Genomic DNA, 15,464 nt, shown 5'->3' on the forward strand with positions numbered 1-15,464 from the left:
CATGACATATCTGAATCAAATAACACTCCTAAATACTTCACATTATCCACATACTCGAGCGGAGAACAAAGACAATTCGAGCATCTTGATTTATGTAAAAAAACTGGTACGTTAAGGGCCACCTTAACGTACCAGTTTAATAATAATAATAATAATAATAATAATCAATCAATCAATCAATCAATCAATCAATCAATGTTTTTATTCGTGCCCGGGAACAACCTTGCGGTCTTGATACAGGTGCACTGTGTTAACATGTAAGGCAGAACAGGGTATAAAGCAATAGTACGGACAACACAAACAACGGACAAGCCCTAGAAAAATACACTTAAAAATTATAAAAAGTAAACACAAAGTCACAACATACGATAAGCTTAAGGGTACTACCGCCAACACCAATTGCTAGAAAGAAAGAAAAAAAAATGCATTCAAAGTGGGGAATTTCGGCGTGAACGCCGCAAGTTAGTGCATACAGTTCTAATTTAAGTGATGGCCTTTAACGTTTTTACAAACTGCAGCGTGTTATTGTTAAATATGTCGAGTGTTTCAGAAAAAGAAGAATTATAAGTATGCCCAAGTCTGGACACAGGATCGTGGAGGTTGAGTAGACGCCTGTTGCAGAAGGACGCATTTTGCCTTGTTGTTTTTAGAGGAATTTTTAAGAGTACTCTTGACGTCAATACCGTGCAATCAGTGACGGCGTGGACAAGTTTGTATAAAAATAAGATATCGGCAAGTTCTCTCCTACGAAGCAGGGTAGGTAGTGCCACGCTACGCTGAACAGGGACAGGGACATCAGTAGTGGTGGGTACAATGCGCGCTGAGCAACGATGTCTATAGATGGAAAGAAACTTGTTCTGAACCCGTTCTATTTTCAAGGAATTTGTGGCACAAATTCCATTCCATACAACAGAAGCGTATTCAAGCTGTGGTCGACACAATGCACTGTAGAGTATAAGAAATGTGCAGGGGTTAATAAACTCTTTAGTGATGCGGCACGCACTACCGAGTGTGCGTAGAGCTGCGTTCACGATGTGATCCACATGACTGGAGAAGATTAAGGTGCTGTCAAACACTACGCCAAGATCTTTGATTCTGTTCATACGTTCCAAAAGGTCTGTCTGAATAACATATGGGAATACAATGTTATGTGTCTTACGAGTGTACGACACGACTTTCGTTTTAGAGCTATTTATCTTTAGGTCATTCCCCCGGCACCATTCTTCAAAAGCATCAACATCTCTCTGTAGCAAAACACAGTCTCGGTCTTCTCGTACCTCCATAAACATCTTAATATCATCTGCGTACTGAAGAAATGAAGAGTGACGAATCACAGTCGAAACATCATTAACAAAAACTGAAAACAGAAGAGGTCCGAGAACGGAGCCCTGAGGCACACCCGTTGTCGCCTCATAAGTAGCAGAAAAATTATTATTCGAGCTAACAAAGCACTTCCGGTCACGCAAATAACTTTCGAGCAATGAAAGCAATGAGTTGTGAATATCTAGCTTTGACAGTTTAGCCAGTAACATTTCATGATTAACAATGTCAAACGCTTTACTCAAGTCAAAGTAAATCACATCAAGCTGGCCTCTGTTAGCGACGGCGTGAGCAGCGGTTGACATAAAACAGGCGAGATTAGTTGTGGTCGAGCGACCCGCCATAAATCCATGTTGGTTAGGGATAAGATAACGCTTGAGATTGAATGACAATATTTTGTGTAGTGCCACTTCGAGGAGCTTCGAAAATGTGCAAAGAAGAGATATAGGTCTGTAGTTCGACACATTTGTTTTTGGACCGGACTTATGCACAGGTACAACAAGTGCCGTTTTCCACATGGCGGGAAAGACCTCATTCTTTAGGCAGTTGTTAAAAATCTGTACTAGAACAGGAATAAATATGGCACTGTATGCCTTCAAGAGGACTGACGGAATACCATCATGGCCAGAAGACAATGATGGTTTCATTTTTTTTACACACTCATGCAGTAGCTCCTCGTCAAAGAGTGCAATACAGGATGCATTCCCAGAGACAGTTGGCGCGGCAGTAGTTGAAGGGATTGGATGATGCTTAAAAACAGACTGGAAGTGGCGTGCAAAAATTTCACAAACATCTGTCGTCGAGTTTCCCTGTGAGTCCAGCAGGGTGATCTCTCCTCTACCTTTTTTCTGGGACCGAGAGCGAACATACTTCCAGAATTCTTTGGGATTTTTAGTTAGCTGCAACTCGACGGAATCAGTGTACGCCTGACGATCACGTTTAAAAACTTCCTTGCAGAGAGACCTAAAGTGCCCAAATTCTGATTTTAATTCGGGGGTATCGTTCTTTTTAAACTTTCGATGAGCGCGCAATTTCTTATTCATTAAAGTACGTAATTCGTGCGAGAACCAGAAGGGAAACTTTGAGCCTGATGTTTTACGAAGCGGGATGAATTGATCCATTCCTTCTCGGACGATTCGAGTGAAATCGCGAACCTGTTGATCAACGTCAGAACACAGGATAATTGAGGACCAGTCGTAATTGGAGAAATGATCGTACAAACTAACATAATCTCCAGCGCAAAAATTGTGTCTATTCCCTTCAGGATGTTTCCGTGAACAACGTCTCATGCCCTGTCGGACAGGTATACTAATCTCCAAAGGGGGGTGATATCCGTCGGGGGGAACCAAGCCTGACGCACCCTCAGTTACATCTATGCAGTCAAGATCCGAGAAGCAAAGATCAAGCATGTTGCCCTGGGTGTTCGGGATACAGTTATATTGTCTTAAGTTCGTAAATGATGCGAAATTAAGCAAAAGATGAGATTTTTGAATAATATAGTAATGTTTTGAGGACGCAGAGGCTGTTTCCCAACATATGTTGGGGACATTAAAATCGCCAAGAACCATAAATTTAAATTTTTCAAGGGCGTTGGTTGTGCGCTCAATGCCTAGTAGACATTGGCTAAAATCATCAGGAGAGGTATCAGGGGGCAAGTAATAAGAGCCGAGAAGGATACGCTCGCCATTAGCGCATTGTAGTTCCACCCACACTGACTCAAATGATGTCTCGAGATCTGGACGCCTAACGCATTGTAACGACGTATCAATTGCTATCAGCACCCCACCCCCTGTCTTTTTCAATGTAGAGAATGTGCGATCGCGTCGAAATACTGTGAAATTTGGTGGGAAGAGATCAGATGAAGAAATATTCGAACAGAGCCAGGTCTCGGTTAGCACAATAATAGATGCATGAGTTAGGGTTACGTTAGAAAAAAATTCATTAGCTTTTGTGCGGAGACCTCGGACATTTTGATAATAAATGTCTAGTTTAGGTATCTGTTTCGGCATTATTGGAGAAAGGTGTTGGAGGAAAGGAATAATAATAATAATAATATTAATAATAATAATACATAATAATAATAATACATTTATTTGCGACGGAAGAACATAATCGAGGAAAAGTGCAGGTTCGCCAAAGCCATCATGGGCTTGTGCGGCAAAACCAACTATGTAAATTGAAATAAAAATAAGAGTCAGTTCTAGATAAAAAAAGATAAAGCAGAATTATCACTAAGTTTTTTTCAGCAGTTCCAACTGCATACTAAAGCTCCCCCCTCCCCCCTTCCCTTTCTAAAAAAAAAAAAAATCAAGTCAGAAAAGTATTAAAAACACACACACACACAATGCACTGCGTCACTTTTCGCAATTGTTCGCCATTGAAAGTAGTAGAAATTGTTGTCCAGTTTTTGTGACACTGAAGATCTTGATGACTTTTTTTGTTTTCATATAATGATAATAAAAAAATAACTCATAAGACAGTAAAAAAATAAAAAAATAAAAAACGCACTTGTTAAAAAAAAATGTCGGAAGAACTAATTATGAAATATTCACAAAGGTTCGTCTGTCATATCAATATGTCGAAGCGCTCTTCTGAGCTTTTTTCTTGATGTAAAGTCACATATGCTGGGAGGTAGGGAATTAAAAATTTGAGGCACATAGACCGACCGCATGTTCTTACCATAACGTGTATAGTAAGCGGGAACAAGAAACTTTGATATTTTTCGTAATTGTCTCATATTCGGACGAAGAGTTTTAAAATCATCTTTCCAGTAGTGTTCAAGCACGACTGATTCAAAAAACAATGATTGCAGATTTGGCATGGACAAAGCCTTAAAGAGATCGTGATCTGAGGATGCAGGTTTATACTGAACATTCCGTAAGATTCCTTTTAGAATTGAATTTATCTTGGCCTGCCACAATCCAGAACATTTGCCAAAGACTGTTATGCCGTATCGGAGTGTACCATAAGCTAACGAGTGGGCTATAAGCTTCCTGAGATTGAAAGGTAGAAATGTCTTGATATGGTATAATAGGCAGGAAACGCTTCTTAATTTGGAACAGAGTTTTGATAGGTGTGAGTTCCAGGAGAGATCTGAATCGAGTGTGATTCCTAGGTACTTCACAGTATATGAACAAAAAATTGTGACACATTGGCATGGGACACAGTGAGACGTGTGCAGCAAGAGAGGAATATTGAGGTCAACAACTTTAAGGGGATTGTGAAAACAAACGAGCTTAGTTTTCGAAATATTTATATTAATTAGATTATTCGCAAACCAGTTCATTAGCTCTGAGGTACAGTCTTGGAGCAAACCCATTGCTCTGGCATAGGAGATATGGCTCGTCAGCAAAAGAGTATCGTCTGCGTATTGATAAATGGTGCAGTTTGAAACAGATAAACTCATGTCATTAACATAAATATTGAAAAGCAATGGTGAAAGAACTGAACCTTGTGGAACCCCCGCCTTTAAGGAAACTTTTAGGCTTTGCATGCCATCGATGGAAACAAGCTGCGATCAACCTTGGAGAAAATTGTTTAACAGGGATAAGAATGGTCCCCGGAAACCGATAAAGGAAAGTTTTTGAAGCAAAATAGAATGGCACACCGTGTCAAATGCCTTACTGACATCTAGAAAACATGCGCAGATAAATAAGTTGTGATCAAAACCAAAATTTAACTTGTCTGATAATGCTTCAAGAAGAGGTTGTGTCCCACGTCCCGGCACAAAACCGTATTGGGATTCCGATATTATGTCATATTTTTTGATATAAGAAGACATAACTATATAAATATACTTTTCCAAGATTTGAGCAAGACACGGAAGAATAGATATTGGTCGGTAGTTTTCCACCTGGTCACGTTTGCCTCCCTTGAAAAGAGGTTTAACAATTGAGGTTTTTAATCCTGAAGGAATGACACCCGACTCTATTATTCCGTTAAACATGAGTAGAAGTGTGTCTTGTATGTGCATAAAATTTCTTCGGATGTCGCAGAGGTGAATTCCATCATACCCTGGTGATTTTCTAGGTTTGAGACTTGATATTATAGACTCCAGATCGATCATTGTCATCAGTGGAAGAAATGCAGAAGCTAATTTGGAGTGGGATAAAAGACTGGGCGGTGTTGTGCTTTGTCTGGCTTTGCCCGAAAACTTGGCGAAAAAGTCATTGAAGGTATTCGCCGTAGCAAGGGAATCGGGTCCGAAAAATTCGCCAAAAGTGTCAACCTGTAAACCAGGTGGTGCGACTCCGCGTAGTTCATTAATCAGTGACCAGGATCTAGCAAAGTTGGACTTTGATTCGCAGAATTGTTTCTGAAAATATTGACGCTTAGCCGAGCGAATAAGTGCGCTTACTCTGTTCCGAAGAGTCCGGAATTCAGCTTGAAGGTTAGAGTTATGAGGTGAGCGCCGGCTTCGTCTCCAGGCTATCTCTTTAAGTTGTATAGCAGATAATATATCCTTATTTAACCAACGTAAATTTAAATTTCGTTGTTTGCGAAGAATTACTTTCTTTGATGATTGTGAAAACCGCTTATATAGCTGCACAAAACGGGGGTAAATATCTGAAGGTGGAACAGATTGCTGAAAAGCATTCCAGTCGAAATTAGAGACAAAGTTGTCAAACATTTGTCGATCAAGAATTTCGACCCGATGAATTTTGTTAGAAACTGAAGTCGGCGTATCACGAGGGAATTCTAAATGGCATGCGACAAAATAGTGGTCTGATAATTTGTGAGCAATTACTGCTGCTTTTGTTTTGAAGGATGCCGATCTCAGATTGATGTGGTCAATAGACGCGGTTACAAGTTTGTTTCCTAAAAGCTCTTTTCTTGTTGGGACAGTGATTGCTGGCTCACTGCCATGATCTGCTAGCAGTGTCAGATATTCACAAACTAGAGCCATTGAAGGCTTCAGCAAGTCAATATTAATGTCCCCGACGAGACATAAAGAAGCAGTTGCCGGCAAAGTTTGCAGACTGTTCCGCAGGTCACAAAGAAAATCTGCAGCTTTTTCCGAAGGTGGTCTATAAAATGTAAGTAGATAGAGATCATAGGCAGAAGTAATTATATGCAAAACTTTTGACTCAGCTGAGTTGAATGTTAAACGAAGTTCCGTAAATGATATCTTATTTTTAATGAAGATCGCAATGCCACCTCCGCGCTTATTTTCGCGGGTGTAGAAGACACTTTGGAAGCCTGGCAAAGTGAATTGCCCTACTTCATCCCGATGAATATTGGTCTCCGTCAGAACAAAAATATCAGCAATTGGGTGGATAGAAATAATAGCAAGTTGAAATTCATCCCAGTGCTTCCGACTGCTTCTAATATTTACGTGGAATAAAGTAAAAGTATGACACGAGGTGGGCTTGAAGGTTTCTATACAGGACTCTAAGTTTTTTAGCTGGAAACAATTAGTCATCGTGGCCTACGCAATTTTTTCCAATGCACCAACGTCAGTGATGCGAATGGGTTGAGAGCTCTGGCCATGTTTTGCAAAGATTCTACCATGTCGGACCCATACGAATTTGAAACCCCTTTCTTTTCCTCTTGATCTTGCCATCCAGAATAGCTTCCGGTTTGCTTCTGTGAGATTATCATTGAAGTATATCCTTGGATGGGAGTCATTAGTAGGTAAGGTGCCTAGGCGTTTGCGACAAGTCATCCAGCGTTCTTTGTGCGGGACTGAACTGAACCGAACCAGGATGGGAGGCACAGCGCCAGGCTTAGCCGGGAGGCGGTGAGCAGCCACTACTTGTGCGGGCTCAAAGCTCTCAACGCTTAGTTGTTCGGCTAGGTCAGTCATAATATGTATAATGTTCTCGCCAGCCGAAACCGGTATGCCGTGTATCTCTAAGTTAGAGAGACGGTGTGCTTGGTCGGAATCATTTTGGTCGGATTTTAATTTTTGGATTTCATTGGATTGATCCGTTACGATAGCTCGTAATGAGCTGGTTTCACTTTGCAGATCCTTGATGAGTTTGTCTTGTGATTGATTTGACTTCACAAGTGTATCATATGCCTTCGAATAGAAATCAAGAGACGTCTGCATCTCATTGATGGTGGTTCGCAAAGAGTCGACCGTTTCCTTTAGTAGTAATAAAGCGTCGACCTTAGGGTGGAGTTCGTGAAGAGGGCCCATTGTGTCCTTCCAGGAAAGAAGGAGATCGAGTTTGTGGTTGACTGTCGAGAGCTCTGAGGAAAAAGAACCGGATTCGCCTTGAGGAGGTGTGAGGTTGTTTTCAGAATGAGACTTCGGCGGTCCTCCTCGGCATCCTTGACAGCGCCATTTCTCAGCCTTTGAGGCACTCATACCCTTAAAAGTGTTCTCAGATATGCCGGAGCATTTCTTTCCTAGGTGAAACACTTTTGCGCAGTCAGCACACTTAATAAAGCGGCCGTCTATCGGCACAGATTCGGAACAAACGGCACAAAGCACTGCCATGGCATTCGCTTTACAACGAAAAAGAAGATGACGGCAAAGACGAAAGACTGAATCTAGCCAGAATGTAAATAAATGAGACAATTCCAGCTCACCCGCGAAATAAAACCACCGTTACGGCAGAGAGCGTGAAGGGCTGCGGAGTTGCAACAACACCGGCTTGTGAGTCTGAAGAACCTTGACAACAGATCCAATGGCCTCCAGATGGGTCACAGATGTTTGTCTTAGATGAAGCCGTAGCAGAACCGATGTAGCGGTGCCGAACGGGGTACTTGTAGGGCGGCGGCACGGTGGTTCGAAGAACCAATGTGATGGTGGCTGGTCATTTTTGCGTGGATGGGCGAAAGCGCTTTTTAAATCATGTCAGGCGATAGATCCAAGATGGAGGGTGAGTCTTGGCCGTTGGTCATGCAGTGATCCGTTGAAGCGGCATGGATTGATGTCAAGTTGCAGAGAGTGGGAGCTGCAATGGTGTCGTCAGGGCCTTCTTAGGAGCTGATTCCGGCGAGCCAGGACTGACTTTGTAGACTGAGTAGATAATATGGAGTCAAAATGTTGAGCCTTGAAGAATGGCCATCGAATACCGCCCACCTCTTCTTCTTCTCTCCTGTTCAACAACTGGGTCCAGTCCCACAAGCCGCTATTGGCTTTCGACGGACCCGCTTTTTCATGTATTGTATTGAAATGTGTACAATAAAATTATTATTGATAACATTATTATTATTATTATTATTGGTGCCGAAACCCGGGAGTTGAACAAAGTTGGACGCCGCATTGGTGAATATGGATCGACTAAAGAAGAAACGAGCGGTTCGACGCAGCCGGAACACCAGGAGAAAAGAGGAAGTTGAAGTAAATCGTTCACCAGTGCTGGGTCGTCCTGTTCCTTTCCCCTACGAGCGCCCTCAAGGCGCAACATTTTGGTCCTCAAGGCGCAACAAAATGTTGCGCCTTGAGGGCGCTCGTAGGGGAAAGGAACAGGACGACCCAGCACTGGTGAACGATTTACTTCAACTTCCTCTTTTCTCCTGGTGTTCCGGCTGCGTCGAACCGCTCGTTTCTTCTTTAGTCGATCCATATTCACCAATGCGGCGTCCAACTTTGTTCAACTCCCGGGTTTCGGCACCAATAATAATAATAATAATAATAATAATGTTATCAATAATAATTTTATTGTACACATTTCAATACAATACATGAAAAAGCGGGTCCGTCGAAAGCCAATAGCGGCTTGTGGGACTGGACCCAGCAGCGGCGTAGAGGAAAAAAAATATAGTACAGAAAAAATAATATTAGCAATCACAAAACTTGTGCGAATTAGCTAAACACAATAACAACAAATACAACCTTTAAACAATCGAAGTTTGAATAAGCTAAACAACAACCCCCCCCCCCCCCAAAAAAAAAAAAAGAACAGTTGAATGGTTTTACGTGTCTTTTGTAAAAAGCACGAAAAAGGTGCATGAAACTATTAATCCAGACTTAGCAGAAAAATAACTGCGGAAACGCCACAAACGAATAACAAGCAATGCAGATACTTTTCAGCGCTGTCGATGCATAAAAAAAACAGATGAAGGGTAAACATAAAGAATTTAGTTAAATAGTCCAAAGTTGGGTACCTATAACTCTAGCATAACGTTCGTAAAGATTTTTTTTTTTTTAACTGGCACTTGGAGGTTAAAAAAAAACGAAAAAAAACGTATTTGACATGCTGTTAAAGAGCTTAGGGACATAAAAGGACCGCAGTCTTTTTCTATACTTAGTATATACACGCGGAACGGCAAAAGGTTTGCTTTTTCAAAGAACGCGCTTTCCAACTTGAGGCGTCTTGAAGGTACTCGTCCAATAATGCTTGCTATTTACAACCTATTAAAGAGGGCTGAAAGGCGCGGGAGACCCAAGAAAAGAAAATAATCATTACCAGACACAGGCTTTTCTTTAACTTCTTTTCTGTTTGCTCCGCGTCAAGCTTAGAAGATGGAAAGTAAAGGAGACACTGCATTGCAAAGAAATCAACTGTCAAGGGAAGCATTGTGAAGAAGCGCACTACCAGTTCAGCCTACTCATGAAGATGATTGGAGGCCCGATGTTTAGGCACAAAAAAAAAAATTTTAGGCGTTTATAAAATTCACTAAGTACTTCGTAATAGGTATTTATGGGCACAATCAGTTTTATGCGCAGGGTGCTTTTGAAAAGATTTAGGGCCTCTGCCATTCAAAGATATACAAAATAAAGTAGTGCAATAAAATTACAATTTAATTTGCCCAACATTCGAAAAAAAAAGTCGTCCGTCGTCTGGAGCCCACGCCGGCACTAAGCTGTCTTATGCTGTACGTAGTCCAACTAGAAACAGTGGTAAAAACTATAAAAACAGTAGCAAACAAGCACCATATCAAGATTCTTAGGTTCAAACTTCTGCCTCTTCTCGCTTAGAACCACTTCGGAATAAAAAACAAGGCGAAAAAACGAGCACCAGACGAAGAAGTATGTACCAACTCGCCCAAGCCTCAACTTTAGCATCGCTTAGAACCAGTTTGTATGTTGAAAACCATCATTCCACGTGAACTGATATGGGTGGGGCGGACCCGTACTTTGGATTATTGGACTTTGGATTTGGTCTCGAAGGTCCCCGGTGAGAACCTTCGAGACTTCTTCGAGTACAGAAAAACAAAAAAAAACTATTTTTATCAAGATGGATTAAAGCTTTGAACGAACTTGCACACCCGCAGGGTCTGCGGGGACGGTATCGACTCTCTCTTGAACGTTCAAAATGACCCCGACATTCCGAGGCAAAGTTTTGCCAGCACTTTGGAGGCTCTTGATTGTGTCCGCCACAAACGTGAAATCGGAGCACAAATACGCCAGGTCACCTTCGAAAATGTCCTCTCGCAGGACATCCTGAGCCTTTCTGACTGAGACACTATGATCAATCAATCAATCAATCAATCAATCCTTTATTTCACATCAGAAACTGATGTAGGCTGCAGGGGCAAAAAGTCAAAAGTTTGACTTGACAAGGCCTCTGCAGCCTTCTAGGAAGGCTGCAGAGCCTTCCTAGAAGGCTCTGCAGCCTTCCTAGAAGGCTCTGATCTGCTAGGAACCCTTTAATGACCATCTTCACACCAGCGAAGTTGGTACTGTAATTATCTACAGCTTTAAGCCACTATCCCCATCGCGTCGCGATGGGTCCTGGTGGAAGGGGCACCCCTGGTAGCTGTTCCTTAAATGCACAAACACAAGACGGTGACTTAAGGAACACAGCCTTCCCAGCAGCAAAGAGATCGTTTAAATGCTTGAACTGTTTTCTTAGCTCTTCGCAAATACGGTGAATGTCGTGAGCGAGGCAGGTGATGTGCAGCATCCACGGGTAGAAAGCCCTCTGAAGGAGGGCAGCTTGTGAATATAAGCCGCCGCATCCGTGTAAAGTAGCAACACCGACCGTGCTGTCTTCCAATCCAATAGGTATAGCACCTTCAAGGACGCATTCACAAAGTACGCCATGGTCTCCCCAATTGCTCTCTCTAGCGTCTTGGAGCACACAAGAAAAGGCGTTGTTCTCTCGTCTGCTACAGGCTTCCCAACTAAGAGGTGAGCGACAAATCGTCCAGTTGCGCCTGTCGTTTCGGCTGCGGAGACCGAAATGCACAAGTCCTCAAGCTCATCTTTGATTTTCTTCAGTATTTCCTCGTGCATGGGCCGCAGGTAGTTCTTGCGCTGTGTCGACTCCGACGGTACGGTATGATTGGAGTATTTTTGTAATTTGTTTTTAAAACAAGGTTTTCTAGTTTCGCCAAGGAATATTAGCCGCGACTAAGGCTTCGCACAAGTCTGCGTAAATTGCGTTTTTTTTTTGTTTGTTTGTTTGTTTCATCCGAGAGGTTTTCTCATAGAAGTGACTTCCTCGATGTTGAAGGCACGTCGCGTTCTGCGTTGGCTTGATGTTCTGCTATTTTTTCGTGTTGTGCCAGGTGGCACATCTTCTGGTATGGAATCCGTGAAAAAAAAACAAAAAAAAACATTACGATATGTTGAAAAGGGCAGTGCGCCGTCCTGAGCAGGGATGGCTTTAAGCAATATCTTCCTAATACCTTTAAATATACCTACACTAAAAATATATAAGTGTTTAGAAGGGTGAAAAAGACGACTCATTGTGCAAACTTGTTCAGGTTTTAGTTTAGCATCAGAGCACAAAGCTGCTATACGCTCCGCTGCCAAAGCTCGCTCTTGCGTGACTATCTAACGCTTAGGTGGAAGGGCCCAAGGCTGTTGGGTGAACTACGACTCGTGCCCAAACTGGGTGTGTGTTTTTTGGGGGGAGGGGGGGAGGGGCATCGCGAGATACTGCACGCTATTCATTTTTCTAGGGTTGGTTTGCTGATTATGTCACGTAGGATAAAGGGTATTTCAGTTGCCTCGCCCCTAGCGTGAGTTTGAACCGTACGCGCCTGACCAAATCATGACGGGAGGCAACAAGCACGTACTGGAGATCAGTAATCCGATAGAAAGACATTGTGCGTTTTGTCGTGTTACTGAGTGTAGTTAATTTATTAATAACATTTCAATTAGCGTCAACAAGTTTGTGTGACTCCTTTTGGTGGTTCTTCTCCGGGGCGTCATGGAGGTAATGTTTTCCTGAGTCACCTTGCGAACGGTCCGGTAATGGCTGATGGTAACTTCGCATATTTTTTTCTGTTTGGTTTTTTAATAGCGCGCGTACATTTTAATTCGTGCGATTCTATACTTCACTTTTATATTTCGTTTAGTCAACCCACCACACAAATGGGACACGTTTGTGTCTAAATAAGGCGTCATAGCTTATGAAGTTTTTTTCGCGAGGTTTTCTTACTAAAGTGCATGCATATCCACAGTCAGCAAGAAAACGCTTGCGCGTGCCGCAATCGGTTCAGAGATCTTTGGTGTTTCGTCCAGTCAAGGTTGTATCAAAGTCATGAACAATAGGCAGTGTTTAGCTTGAAGAGCTGTCAAAACGGCAGTGAACTTTGCTTCGATGCTACATAACTCCAATCTTAATGGAAACACGTCTGTGAGAGGATCTGGTATCTGAGGGATGGGCCCGGGGAAATTGCTTTTCCGCAATCAATAATAAACAATTCACATTTTTAAGAGACACGAAACTGAGCAAACGGCAGCGAAGTTTGTTCGGAATCTGAATAATTTTCACCTCCCTGTAAAGATGCGTTTAAGGAACAATGACATCGTAGAAATGTGGTCGGTTACTTTCCTTTAGCGTCATCAACCGACGATCATTCGTGGTGTCGAAAGTGACAAATGAACTTGGACATTAAAACAAATGTGCAAAGTTCAATCCGATGAAGAAGGTACTGCTTGTTTTACACGACACTCTAACCGCCAATGCTTTAGAAATAATGAATGAATGCCAGTATCTATTTGGATCGATGTGTTAGTTATATTCACTTACAAGTTAATCCGGAGTTTTCGCATTCGGCAGGTTATTGTTAAAGTATAGAAATCTGTGGTCGCTACGCAGGGCTCTGGTGAACTACACACCTTTATCGAAGCTACGGTCGTATAACTCTTTAGTCCTCCCTTTACTAGAATAAGATCACATCCTGTGGGACTCTCTGGCAGTTGTATGTACATATTTTGGCGGGTGCTCACAACATCTCATACGTTAATTTATAATTCATATGACACCGAATCACATGTTTTACCATTTTATAATAAGCTGGACGGCCTGAGTTGTTATGTCGATTCAAAGTAAAGCTCCTTAAGTTTTAACAGAGCTTAATACATAAAACAACTTGCCTAACGTTTGATATTTATCGTCAGTATAACATGAGCTGTGACCAAAGACAGAAGCATAAGAAAAAGATTTGGGAGATTCGTTGCATGAAAGGCGAGTTTATATATTAATTTCTTCAGCGCACATTGTTTTGAGTGAAACGATTTTACCCGCAGCGCCGCAGGTATTATCTTTTTTCCTTCCTTTTCTACTGCCATTGAGGAACATTTCTTCGTTAGAATTGGCTTCAAGGACTAAACTGCTTATTTTGCTCCTGATTTTTTTGTGAAATTTATTTGCTTTGCAGAATAATATTGTCTACACCATGCCATGTCTCTGAAGCGTTGGCCGGCAGTATCTACAAAATATATAAAATAAATGCATAGAAATTATTTGAATTTTCTCTAATGACCCCAAAAAACATAAAAGGTGCACAATGAAAGATACACATGCAAAAGCAGTCCCCAGGAAAAGGGCTTATTTCTTTCGATTGACTTTTGCATATCTCGTGCCTCTATTTTGTAATCGTCGTTCAGAAATCAACTCTCCCGCATTGCCACACTATGTCTATGTCTGTTTGGAAAGGCAAATTGTATGTGGAGGACATCTTCAAGAAACAGGATGCCTTTACACATACCTCCTCGAGCAGTATGTTATCTTGCAGTTGAAAATGTAGGCTAGACTAATTACACGAGGTTCCATTTGCTACGATTGCACGAGATCTGTCAGTTTCAATGGCGGTCGGGCGCAAACGTTTTAGGTAAACATGTGAATCAGGGTTCTTTTCATTTTCTATTGCAACTTGGAAGTGCTAGCATAGTTCCAAATTCACCTGGTAGTCGGGTTTCTCAGAAACACCTTGAGGTACTCCATTTCGCCGCAAACATTTTCTAGAAAAAGTTGTGCCTACCTTCACGCGGAAAGTCCGGTATCGGAGATAACTCTGAATGGCACTTAACATTCGGCCCTGCACACCAAGGCTAAACAGATCCTGCAGTATGCCAATGCGCCAGGCTGTATCAAATGCCTTTTCCAGGTCAAAAAAGATAGACACACAATGCTGCTTATTTACAAAGGCCTCTCGCACAACAGTCTCAAAGCGAACTAGGTGGTCGACCGTGGATTGTGTTGAACGAAAGCCACATTGATACCTGTCAAGAAGATTATTACTCTCCAAATAAAACATCAGCCTTCTGTTAATTATTTTTTCTAATGTCTTCGAAAGACAGCTAGTTAGTTCTATAAGCCTGAAGCTGGAGGTTCAGGCAGGATCTTTTCCTGGCTTTAAAAGGGGGATAATGACGGCAGCTTTCGAGGACAATAGGAAAAGACCCTCGACCCAAACTCGGTTGAAAAGATACAAGATGGGGTCCAGAGTAGATGGATGAAGGTGCTGAAGCATTTGGCAGTGGATGCCGTCCGGTCCACGGGCGGTCTGTCCGGACAAAATGAGAGCCATCAGAGGTTCGTGCAGCATGAAAAGAGAGATATAGGGCTCTTGCAAACCACCAGTAGTAGGCAAAATTTTTTTTTTCTGCATGTAGGTTATGCCGCCTAAATGATTGCGTATAGTGTTCGGCACTAGAAACAAATTCGAAATGCTCACCAAGAACATCAGCCTGTTCGTCAAGGCTTGCAGGACATATTCCATTCCGGCACAAGAGTGGGACAGAGAAAGCGCCGTAGGAACCCTCAATTTTATGCACGTGGTCCAAACTTTCCTCTATAGATGCACTGCTATTAATTGTAGAGGCATATCGTCTAAAGCTTTGCCGCTTGGCTTGCCTTCGAATAAACCTTGCCTGTGCCCGTTTTCTTTTAAAACCAATCAGATTACTTGGAGTAGGGTAACGCCTAAAGATACCCCATGCACGATTCTGATCCTTTTTTGCCTGGCGGCAGTCTTTATTCCACCACGCCTTTGGCCTTTTTGGAAGA

Source organism: Ixodes scapularis, unplaced genomic scaffold, assembly GCF_016920785.2.
Source record: "Ixodes scapularis isolate PalLabHiFi unplaced genomic scaffold, ASM1692078v2 PGA_scaffold4__175_contigs__length_147842914, whole genome shotgun sequence".
Taxonomy (NCBI): Eukaryota; Metazoa; Arthropoda; class Arachnida; order Ixodida; family Ixodidae; genus Ixodes; species Ixodes scapularis.